This window comes from Desmodus rotundus, chromosome 3 (genome assembly GCF_022682495.2).
Source record: "Desmodus rotundus isolate HL8 chromosome 3, HLdesRot8A.1, whole genome shotgun sequence".
In the NCBI taxonomy this organism is placed as follows: Eukaryota; Metazoa; Chordata; class Mammalia; order Chiroptera; family Phyllostomidae; genus Desmodus; species Desmodus rotundus.
The window spans coordinates 164,054,683-164,067,419 of NC_071389.1; positions in this window are offsets into that span (position 1 = coordinate 164,054,683).

Consider the following 12,737-nt stretch of genomic DNA (forward strand, 5'->3'; position numbering starts at 1 on the left):
GCACCCCCAGGAAACCATCCCTCAGGAAAGCCCTGGCATGGTGATTAAATTCCCAAGCATGGCCTCGGACGGACCTGACTCTGCCTGCCAGCTGTGCCACTCACTGGCTGTGTGACCTTGAGTAAGTTACTTAGCTTCTCTGTGCCTGTTTCCTCATTCCTAACACAGAGCTAAAAAGAGGACTTGTTTTGCAAACCATGTTATCTAAGTGAGATAACACATGTAAAACAGTACCTATTGCATAATAATCATTTAATTTACACTATCTTCCCTGTTTATCATTTGCCCTTCTCTAGGCAAACCACCACGGCTCTGGAAACCCAGCCAGAGGGCTGAAGAATCAAATGAGATTTGACTCCCATAAAACTTGTATTGATAGAAGGAGCCCAGAAAAAGAGCTAATGTGCTGTCTTTCAGTCTGGTTTGTCAAATTTTTAAAGAATATTCCAGACCTAATAAGAAGAGACTTGTAGTCCAACAGATTATTGCAAGGGGGGAGAGGAACTATTGCACTAGGAGAATGCTGTGACCTGAAGGTCTGCACACATCTCAAGAGTGAGGCAAAGAGTTCTTCTGTTGTAGATGAGAATAAACGAGGCCAAGGAGAATCAGGCGTAGGGGGGTGGAATGAACAAGCGGCCTGAGCTGCTAGGTGGTGGGTCAGAGAACGTTGGACCCTGAGGCCAGGCTATTCTCGAGGGGCTGTGTGCCGGCTCAGGCTAAGGGCAGGGTGGTCACAGCTCAGGGGCCCGGAGGAAGAGAAACTTAACCAAGTTTGGTTAACAGCATATTGTTGAAAGTGATCAGAGGGGCAAGCACTTCACTTGTGAAGCAAAGAAAGGGATTTGAGGGGTCTGGGTCTAGTCTAGTCACAGGTAAGCAAGGAAGAGTCCTTTCTAAATCCTGTGGGAAAGGGCGGGTCTTCACGGTGGGCCCTTTGCCGGAACACCAAGGGTCAGGGGATTCCTTAATCCCTGTTACTGTTTTCCAGGCTCACTGGGCTCACTCAAGTAAGATTCAACATTACCAGGTTGAAAATTACATGTTTTCTGTTTCACAAAATGTCGTATTTCAGATAAAAGATGAAATTTGGGCTTTAATATGACCTAAGAGGTCTGGATTCTTATACAGAGGTGCAGATCCCTAAGGGAGAGGGGCCGGGGCTTGTTTGTTGGCACCTTCCTTGCCAAACTGGACTGTTGGGACCATCTTCACTTGTTGCGTGGCTCTTGCGTTTCTTCTGACTTACAAGGGAATCAAGAAGAAATAAAACTTAAATGAAGCAACATCAACACAGATGTTGAGACCACATTTTAGTTCAACCCCTATTGACAGCCTAGCTCTCTTTTAAGGATGCGAGTGCCAGCCTTGGGCTCGGCACTGAACGGCCGCGCACTGGCCTGCTTCCCCTGCAGAGCTCCCCCTGCCTGCCCGCGGGGGAAGGCCAAACGGTTTCCTGTGTTCCTTACTCTGCTTCCCTTAAATGAATTCGAGCATTTTGCTTGCGTGATGGGGCTCTCTAAACCAGTTTGCTCCTCACATACCTCCCCTCTTCTTTCTTCCTGTTCTTTTCGTAGCCTTTGGTCCTGGGATCCCTACCACCTGCTCTGTGTCCTGGGAGCCAGCCTGGACCTGCATTTGCCCCTGAGTGATGACTGCCCCCACCCCGATGGACAACGTCACTAAATGTTCCTGCCAGGCTCTGAGCCAGCAAGCTTTGGTTTGCTTTCCCTTCCCAGATCCAAGGGAATAAAGCTATCCAGGACAAGCTGCTGATTGGTACTAATTCTGAGGATCTGGGGATGCTCAACACCCATGTGGGGAGTGAGTAGCGGCAGCCAGACAACAATAAGGACAACTGGGGCCTGGGTGCAACGTCTTTCCCTCCAACTTGCCCTCCTGCCAGCCCCTTCCCTCTTTCCTGACGAGGCTCCCCTCTCCCCAAGCCAATGCCTTCTCCTCTTCTTAAAAATGAGCCCCAAGCTGCCTGTCCTGAAAGAAAGGATGTGAATCATAGAGTCCTGGAACTGGAAGGAACTTGAGGGAATTGTCTAATCTACCACTTTCATTTTAAAATACTGTCACTCCACATTGGGAAATCCAGCTCTAGCCCTTTTTCTTTACATCTTGGAAGATTCTAATTATGCATTTTCCCAGGAGTGGACAAAAGAAGTCACTTTTCATCTGTTGGCCTCTTTCCCACATCTAGAGGCTGCTTCTTGTAGTAGGGAAGGGTATTTTGTGGCACCTCCAAGGAGAAACAACAAAGCACTTAGAAATATCCTTGCATGCAGGGCAAAAAAAAAAAATAAAGGAAAGCTGAGTATGAACCATGGGTATAGCCATAACACACTTACAGGGACCGTTACTGATGAAATAGTGGCAGCGTGAGTGGAATATTTGGTCAACAAGGCTGTGCACTGCGACTCTCAGTGACACCGTAATGTCTGCAGAGAATTCCTGCGCAGGGGCAGGAGAAGACAGGCGGATGTGATGTCTGGGGCTACATCTTGGACAGAGTACTCCCACTTCCTTTGCCCCCTCTCTGTCCTGTGCTTCCCGTGACACTGACTCTGCACAGGGATGGAACACGTGGCCCAACCTCAGCCGATCAGCACATACCCGACCCCTCCCGCCAAACTCACCCCCCCAGCCTCCCCACCCCCGCCACCGTCATTGTGACCAATGCAGAAATGGGCGCAAGATCCAAGATGGTCCAACTGTTGGATCCCAGGACTTGTGTGGCAGCTCCCTGGAAGAATGTCTCTCTCCCTCTCATTGAACTTGAACCCAACAGACAGTGAGGCTGGAGCTGCTGCTTCAAACAACGACTCAGAGAACCAGCACACAGAAGAGAGCAGTGTCAGCCAAGAGGCGGTGAACTCCTTACTCCTGCACACTGTTTGAGCCCCGAGCCAGGCCTCCGCTGAAACCAGTCCTCAGTGCCGTGCGCCTGTCAGTTCCCGTTCACCTTGACCCACTTTGAGTTGGTTTCTATCCCTGGATACTCGGAGTCCTACCTGACAGAATCAGTGTTACTATGACAGGATAGCTGCACAGGAAGGCTTTTGGGTGAATTTATGAATCAACTGAAGGGGTTCAGAACAGACCTCCCCAAGATGTACCACTTTGGCCTGTGAATGATTATGAGCTGAAGGCAATCAAGACCCTGTGAGTTCAAGAGAAACTTTTACATTGGATCCTTGCCCATAATAACAGTAATCACTAGAAAAAACTTTTTACGACCTATCTATAGGGCAGGGCAAACTTCTAGTTACTGAACATCTGCTCTTCTTGTCACCCTTGAGTGTCCTTCCTCCTCCCTGAGGCCTCAAGGTGCCTCACCTCATCCTTAGCTCAGGGCGTCACATAAATCTCATTTCACCTTTGTGTCTCTGAACCTCTCATGCATATGACTTCCGTTACGGACATATATAGTTAAATTTGGTTATTTTCTCTTGGTAATTTGGTTATTAGACCAGCTAGAAGAACCCAGAGGGGAGAGGAAAATTTCCTCCTCCCCCACAGGCATGTGTTGGTCTTCAATGTACCATGCAGGTGTCCACACGCATTTCAGTCCTCGGTTTCTTCCTCCGGTGACTGCGAAGAACTTCATGTGTTTCCATTCAAAGTGGGTAAATGGTAGATATTATTTCTGAATGAAGATGAGAGGACTTAAAGCTGGGGGGAGCAAGAAGGAAGAAGGAAACAAACTAGAGACAACGAGGATGAAAAAACTAGCGGAGGACTCCCCAAGTAAGTGGTTACCTTCTGAGAAGTGAGCCAAACATAAAAATCCCTCCAGAGTCGAAGACTATTGCTGTCCCTTAAGTGAAGAAACTTAGAACCAGTGCAGAGAGCAAAATCCTTCTAAGCCTTGCACCTTGAAAAACACAGAATCTTCGAGACCCTGCAAATGGTATGCACTGATTCAATTCTGTTAGAATTGCTTTTGCCAGCATTTTGGGGGAAAATTTAATGTTTGACCCTTGTTTCAAATACCTATTACTAAGTAACTATCACAAAACCCGGTGGCTTAATACAACAATTTATTTTGCATGCGGTTCTGTGGGTGAGGAATTTGGGAAGGGCTGTACTGGGCAGTCTGCCTGCGTGGCTTCACGTGGGGCGCCAAGGTCTAGATGATACACGTCCAAGTGGTGTGTTTGCTCACACGTCTCATAGCTCAGCGCCCCTGGGGTTTTCTTGTCGTCCACCTGGGTCCTCAGACCTCAGGGCTTCTTCATGTGGCTGCAGTTTCTCACCACATGGTGGGCTCAGGATAGAGGTCCTTCCTAGAAACAGGAAGTACATGTTACCAGGCCAACTAAGGGTTTTACCTGAAAGAGATGCAGTGTGATTATTGCCAAATACTATTGGTCAAATCAGTCACAGGACTCACCCAGGTTCGAGGGGGAGTGCAAAGGTCACACTGCAGAAGAGCGATGAGATCGGAAGAGATATTGTTGTGGTCATCTAGAGAACGTCCCATCTGCCATGGCCCATAGCCTCTTCTTAGGAATTTATAGCAGAGAAATAATGCAAAAGAAGGTATGAAAACAGAGAAGTTCACTACAACTCTTGTAACAGCAGCAACAAAGTGGAAATAACCAACATGTCTACTAATAGATAAATGACTAAGTAAATTGCCACATAATAACACACATGTTCCAACTCCCAGAAATATGAAGCCACCATAATTAAGAAGATTATGAAACAACGTGAGCAAATATTGCTATAAAGGAAAAACTAAAATTAAAATCATATGCCCTGAGATGATAATTATGTGAAAACCTGCATGCGTTTGGACGAAGTCTGGGAGGCAATATATAGAAATGAAGATAATTGCATTAAGGTGGTAAGAGTATGCATGCCTTCCATTTCCCCCTTTATTGTTATAGCTTCACAAAAAAAATGGAAATTAGGAGAAAATAAAAGAATGAACGCTTTGTCAGTGCTCAGAACTTGGCAGGGACTTGTACAGAAGAAGTGCAGGGAAACGAGGGGAACCTGTAGCTGTCTCTGTAATTCACTCAGGTTTGAACGGATCTCCAGGTCCAAGCATCCCTAGATACTCTGATTTATAATTAACCTTCTGCTTTGACCCCTCGTCTTTGGAATGCTGATTGTCATGGAAGCAATAGTGAATTGTATTAGTCTTGCTCCGTGCCTAAGCTCCGTGCCTGAGACTGTTCATGATCTAACACTGAAAATACTTTAAAAAGCTACTGTGACACATAAGCATAAGGTGATATTTTAATCTTTTTCATAATGATTCCATCGTATCCATGGTTTCTAAAATTGTTGCTGGAATTTGGCCTGGAAATTTATCCTGGAATGCTCTAGTGAGAACTAGATTAACTCCAAGCCCCTGTTCACAGCCTGTGTTTGCCTGGGGCCTCTCTGCATGGAGGTGAAGTGGCTGTGTAGTCTGGAAGAGTCTCTCCTGATCGAACAGCAAGCAGAAGTCCTGGAACAGCCTTGAATTTGCCCTGGGTCCTAAAGACCAAGCACCAGCCCTCCTGGGACTATGACACTCCTAGCTATGGGTGACCTTCAGCCCTTCACAATCAAACCCAACCTTTGAACAGGCATTGCTTTCCAATATTACTTTATCTAGCTAGTCATTATTGGGGGGGGCGGGTTGGGGGAGGGGGGTGCTTTTTAAAGGAGTTATTAAGGAATGTGAAAGAAAGTACAATAAAGCTCGAAGTCTTAAGAAATTCTGATTAAATAATTGTAAAAACAAATTTTTAAAAAGAACTATCTGGTTAGTTGACATGACCACTAGTTGTGGTTATATAGTTAATGATTAGAGAAAACCTGGAAGAAGGAAGGGTTCAGATAACGTCCTGGTAAATTATTTTGATTTAGTTCAATTGCCTTTTGGCAAGTAAAAAAAAAAAAGTCTATCTACTAGTTTATAAAAGTAGCTACTGTGTTATTAGAATTAATGTTTCCATATTTTTTTCCTGAAATTGCTGTGTTTTTTGTTTTTGTTTTCTTTTTAGCAAACGTGCACCTACCAGTCATTATGTGGCATTATCCTGTATTTTATGGGTATGAACAATCTTCATTCTCAGTAACGCACTATGTAGATCCTATTATCACCAATCTCATTTTACAGATGAGGACAGAAGCACAAAGAGGTTAAGAAACTTGTGAATGATTACCAGCTTAAGCAGCCTGGTCAGGACTCAGCCCACGTAGTCTGGCCTCAGAGTCCTACTCTACCCCTATACTATGCTCCCTGGGTTAGAATTCCATTAGCATTCCAGGTTAACAAATATAGCTACGCAGAGTCTTTAATCAAATATTTCCATATCTAGGTGTGTGCTTTTTGATCAAGGTGCAGCAAAGAGTTCTATAGTCAAAATAATTCATAAGCTTATTCCTACTCTTGTTCATACAACTGTACGATAGGAAAGATGCCATAATTTGCGACCTCCAGCTGCCAGTGAGTCATGATAACAATAGGTAAAATATACTGAACCTGTGAATGATGTGTTTGTTGATTGCCTTGGTTGCCTCCTGGTGATCCATCCCCATGAAACACTCTTGTTGGTATTTGTGCCCCTGTGTAGTCCCTTGAATCTGGGCTGGCTGTTGACCAATAGAATATGGTAGAAGTGATGCTGTGCTAGTTCTAGGCTTATGTCTTTTTTTTTTTTAAGAATTTAATTTATTTTTAGAGAGGAGGGGAGGGAGAAAGAGAGGGAGAGAAACATCAGTGTGTGGTTGCCTCTCACACACCCCTTACTGAGGACCTGGCCTGCAACCCAGGCATGTATCCTGACTGAGAATCGAACCAGCGACCCCTTGCTTTGCAGGCCAGCACTCAATACACTGAGCCACACCAGCCAGGGCAGGCTTATGTCTGAAAGGACAGTAGCTTCTACTTACTCATCTTGGGAGCACTTAGCTGCCATGTAAGAAATCAGCTACTTTGCTTAGAGACCATGCAGAGGCCAGGTCGAGAGGGAGAGGGAGAGTCAGCTGAGCTCAGCTCTTAGCCAATCTGCCAGTTAATTGCAGCTACACAAATGACCACTTGGAAGCCCAATAAAAAAATCACTCAGCAGAGCCCAGCCAAAATAAACAGTTGTTTTAAATCACCGAGTTTTGGGATAGTGTGTTATGCCACAATAGGTAACTGGAGCATCAGGTGACTCTTTTTTTTTTAATGCACTCATTCCAAAATATTTATTGAATACCTACTGTGCATCAGCTCTAGAAAGTGGATATATGCTGAAAATTAACAATTAAACAAATAAATAATGTTTACTCTGAATAAAATATAGCTAAGATAAAGAGTGCTTAATGAGAGTGGTTATTTTAGATTAGGAGGTCAAAAAGTCCCTTCTAAGAATGTTCCATTCAAGTTAGGATCTGAATGATCTACGAGGAGCCAACTACCCCCAAATTGGAAGGCAGCAAGTTCCAGAGGGAGCAGACAAGTTACAAGGCTCTGAGGTGGAAGGGACTGGAAGGTCTGAAAAGCAGAAGGCCTGGGTGGACCATGGTGAGCGAGGGGTAGAGTGGGGAGGAAATGCAGTCACAGAGGTAGGCAGGCACTAGACCATGCTTAGGGCCATGGTGCAGTTGGGACTTTATTCTGTGTGTAATGGGAAACCATTGGAATGTTTTACACAATAGAGTGATATGCTGTAATGTGAACTCTTAAAAAGATGGTTCTGGAAGATGTGGAATGAAAACTACAGGGGCAGCAGACCACCCTGGTGGAAAATTCCCACCCATCAGGGGTATTAGTTAGGCAACTCGTGCAATAGCCCAAGAAGTGAGAACGGCTCAGACTAGGGAGGCGGCTCTCAGTGTGGTCTTGCCAGCTTGGCGGTTCCTCAAAGAGCTGCACAGGGGGCTGTCATACGGCCTAGCAGTTCTACTCCTGGGGCTGCGCCTGGCAGAATTGAAAACTCATGCCAATACCGCTCAGGTTCACAGCAACATTACTGCTAATGGCCAAAAAGTAAAAGCAACACAAATGTCCATCAACTGATGAATAAATGCACTGCAATATACCCATGCAATGGCATATTATTCAGCCATACAATAAATGAAGTACTGATACTTGCTACAACATGGAAGAATTTTGAAACTATTAGACTAAATAAAAGAAGCCAGACAGAAAAGACTACACATTGTATGATTCAGTTTTTATGAAGTGCCCGGAACTGGCAGATCTATGGAATAAGAAAGTAGATTAGTGGTTACCAGGTGCTGGTATGAGGAAGAACGGGTCATGTCTAATACGGAGTGACAAAAATGTCCCGGAGGTAGGTGATGGTGATTTTGCACAACTTTGTGAATATATTGAAAATATTGAACAGTATATGTTAAATGGATAAAGTTTTGGGTATTTAAATTATGTCTCAATTTTCCAAAAAATGTTAAAAATTATGGTCTGGGGGACTCCTTGGAATCTCTGATACAGAACCTAGTGAGTCTGCATGGTCCAAACTATATTTATAATTACAGTAGGACCTCATTTGCCTTTCTTATTCTCATTCTTTCATGCGTATTCAATAGAGTTTTCCAGAGGCCACCCGACATGTGATATTGCAGCAGACCAAATGCAGAAGTAGTTACGAAAACCCAACCTCTTTTTAAAGCCAGCCATTAAGGAGATCAGCCCAAAGAAAAAGGAAAAAAAAAAGGAAAACAAAGCAATGCCACTCTTCTCCTTAAATTTTGTGAGGAAAATACGGTTACTTTAAAATACATATATATTATTTATATCAATATGCTATGGGCTCATTACTTTTTAATGACTACATAAATATTTTAAACGTGCTTCAGCTCTGGTTTCTAATACTGATGATAAATATTAATACAACCCACGTAAACAATGGTCTTTGGAGTCCATAGCGGTTTTGAAGAGTGTAGAGGGACCTGAAACTGAAAGTTCGAGGATTGCTAAGCTAGGACGGCAGCGGTGGAGGTGGTACACCGTGGTTGGATTTAAGGTCCATTTGAAGGCTGACCCCCTCGTTAGGGGGTTAGATGTTAGTGGTAAGAGAAAGAAAAAAAATCAAGAATGACTTCTGGTTTGGGGCCTCAGCAAATGTGAATGTTGGTGTCCTGGGCCGGTACAAGGGGAGAACTGTGTGAGGAGGGGGATTGTAGAGAAAATCAAGTCCTGTATCAGAAATTCAGACATTTAGACATTGAAAGATGATCTCATTCAACCCTCCAACCGATTCAATGAATTAGATTTTTTTAAGTTAGATATTATTTTTTAAAGATTTTTATTTATTTATTTCCAGACAGAGGGGAAGGGGAGAAAAAGAGGAGAGAAACATCCATCAACTGCCTCTCACATACTTCCAACCAGGGGCTTGGCCTGCAACCCAGGCAGGTTCCCTGACCAGGCTTTGAACTGATGACCTTTTAGTTCACAGGCCAGTGCTCCATCCACTGAGTCACACTGGCCAGGGCTTGAGTTAGATATTATTAATATTGCCATTTTACAGTTTACCTAGAACACAGGTAATGGATTCTGATCTGAACCAGGCCTGACTCTGAAGTCCACGTTCACCCCAGTAGCCCTAATTAAATTCTCCTAAACTCCCAAACAACAGGAAATAATGAAGGGGCTTAGGTAAAGGTGTTACTTAAAATATTTAACAATCACTTTGGTACCCTGTGGAGGCCACTGTTGCCACAGTAGATACAAGGTTATCTGTGGGATAGCAGGCTGGCCAACCAGGGTGAGGGGACCAAATAGGCACCAAGCATCACCCACTAGGGTGCCAGCAGAGTTGCCCACCAGAGTCCAGGACTCCTTTGGCCCAGGGCCAGAGAAGTCAGGGGTTGGGTGTGGGGAGAAGGTGGGTAGAAATGCTAGTTTCCACCTTTTAAGAAGAATTTTAATATTTTAACAGTGAGTACAGCAATCAGCCATGGCATTAGGAAAGAGGATGTCAAAGTATTTCTCCTTCCATCCTGGACTGAGAGAAATTATTTTCAAAAGCAAAGAGGTTAGAATTCAGTTTTGCTGTTTCTTAACTTGTAGACAATCAACTGGCTTCAGTTTTAATCCTTGGATAAAATCAATCAACCAACTAATTATCAAATGTGGGAATGTGATTTATAAGATATATTCATTTGAGCATAATTTCAACATAAAACAGTACATAAAAATATACTTAAACTACAGTATTTTATTTTTTTAAAATATATAATCTTTATTATATTTTTTTCCATTACCACTTAGTCTCCTTATACCCCCCTCCAAACTACAGTGTTTTCTGGTGAAATGATATGTTATGAAATCTGGCAGTTGATTTTAAATAATCTAGTGTGGAGGGAATGTAGGGACGATAGAGTTATAAATGAAATAAATTGGCCATACGATGATAAATGTTAAACCAGGTAACAGATACATGGGTACCATTAATCTATTCTTTCTATTTTGTGTATGCTTGGGAATTTCCATAACAATGGTTTAAGAAAAGAGTTCAATATTTATCCAATGTTTGTAGGCTATGGCTGCTATTCAAAAAAAGAGTACACAGGATATAAGACTGTAAGTTGTTTTCTGTATTTCACTTGCTTTAGGGTTCACTTGTTTTTTAAAATATTTTTGTAAAATTGTGCATTTCAAGATGAATATAAAGAGTAGTGTGTATTTATCCACAGCCCCCTTTATCGTAGCTTCTGGGTGCCTCATGTACATTTCCAATTATAGCAATGAGAGTAAATAATTACCCCTAATTTGGTCTCAACAGTCAAGTGCTGTCATGTTAATTGCTATCTTTGTGTAGCTCCCGCCTGCCTGTAGCCAGCGATAACATTTGAAAATACATTTCTAGATAAGACAGACATTTTAGTGTCAAATTCAGATGTTAACTTAGCGAGCTTTCCATTTTTCAGTAATTTTGGGGAGGGGGGGTAAAACTTTAATTCTGTTACCGACTTAATTCTTTATTATAATCTGGCCATATTTTGCCTTAGGCGTCTCTAAAACTCACTTTTTACCCAACAATGTTGAAAAGCTGGCTACCCAATATTTAACATTTCTAGCTATAAATTATACATATAAACATACTCCTCTCATCGCTTCCTCCCCTGCCCCACATGAGGACATGGCAAGAAGACGACTTTCTGCCAACCAGGAAGAGAGCCCTCACCAGACACCCAGTCTGCTGGCCCCTGGATCCTGGGCTTTCCAGCCTTCAGAACTGTGGGAATTTCCACTGTTTAAGCCACCCAGTCGGTCTATTGCTATAGCAGCCTTAACGAAGACAAGGAATTTGGGGTTTTATAAGCCTACATAGTCAACAATTTTGTGAAATGATAAAGAGTTAAACTTATTTAAACTTAAGGACAGAGCAGCTACATATAGAGAGTTGGAGTTATTTAATCCATCTCAAACCTTGAAGACATGGGAGTATACATTTTTTTATTATTGATGAGAGAGAGAGAAACATGGATTTGTTGTACCGTTGATTTATTCATTCATTGGTTGCCTCTTGTATGTGCCCCCACTGGGGTTTGAATTTGCAACCTCGGTGTATCAGAACGACACTCCAACCAACCAAGTGGCCCAACTAGGGCTGCAGGAACACAGATTTGAGATGGTTGTTTCACGCTCCTGCCTCTTCACTACCCGCTAATTTTTTCCTACACTTACTTAATAACCTGCATATCTAAAATTAAGGCTCTTGTGTTGCCTTGGATTCTGTTACTTTAAATAGGCCCCAACCAGATTACAATTTTTACTTGTTTGAAGATTGTTGGAATCTGATATTAATATTTTTCCTGCCAAAAAAAGAAAAAAAGAAAACCACAATGAGCAAGCAGGAATTCAGAAACAATTATTCAGGATAGTACAATTAAATTGGCTTTTCTCCCAGCATCTTTTTTAATACCTTTAATTATTGTTGGACTCTGAAGTTCAAGGACAGTCATAGGAGAATTCTTCTTTAAACAAAAGAGAGATAGAGTCCATAGTTTTTTGAACACCTAATGGGTACTTTCCACATTGTACTCCCAAAGCTACTATGTAAGCTAAGATTGCTCCCTACAAAGGATGCCTATGGAAGTGGCTCTCAGCTTAGGAGATAGTGGCTTAGAAGTGAGCTAAGGTGACTAAATATTCTAAAATTTCTTTCTAAGATTTCAAGCCTAATTTAATAATGGGGTTACGTCTAAATGGCTAAAGTTAAAGTGGTTGCCTCATGAATAGTAATATTGATTATGACTGAAAAGCACAGAGGATCTGTGTTCTATTTTTAGCTTAAATGAAAGCTCTTAGCTGAAGAAGCCGAGGGATATATTTAGTCAATCAATTTTCTGAAAAAATAAGCCATGTGATCTGGGAATGTAACGAATCTGAGGAAAACAGTTCCTGACCTCCAGAAGCTCTCAGCTGCACAAGTTGGAAAGAAGAGATCTAGACACCTGAATTAGTTAACATTGCAATCCTAAATTGTGTGGGACTGATTACAAATGCCTCCGGACTTAGAGTGGGAGAGAATACACGAGTGAGATTTCTGTGATTTGAAGGAGGTATTAGAAATCATATGTAAGGTCTAAAACTGAGAGTTCAGGTTCAAATTCTGCCATGTGGGCGGGGCCTAAAGATGCTGCATATAAAATATACTCAGATCAATTCGGTGCTTTCAACCATCAGATTTTTGGATGAAATTGAGAAAGTTACAAATTCATGACATGAAATCAAGTTCATTAACTTATAGCAAAATTAAATGTGTTTT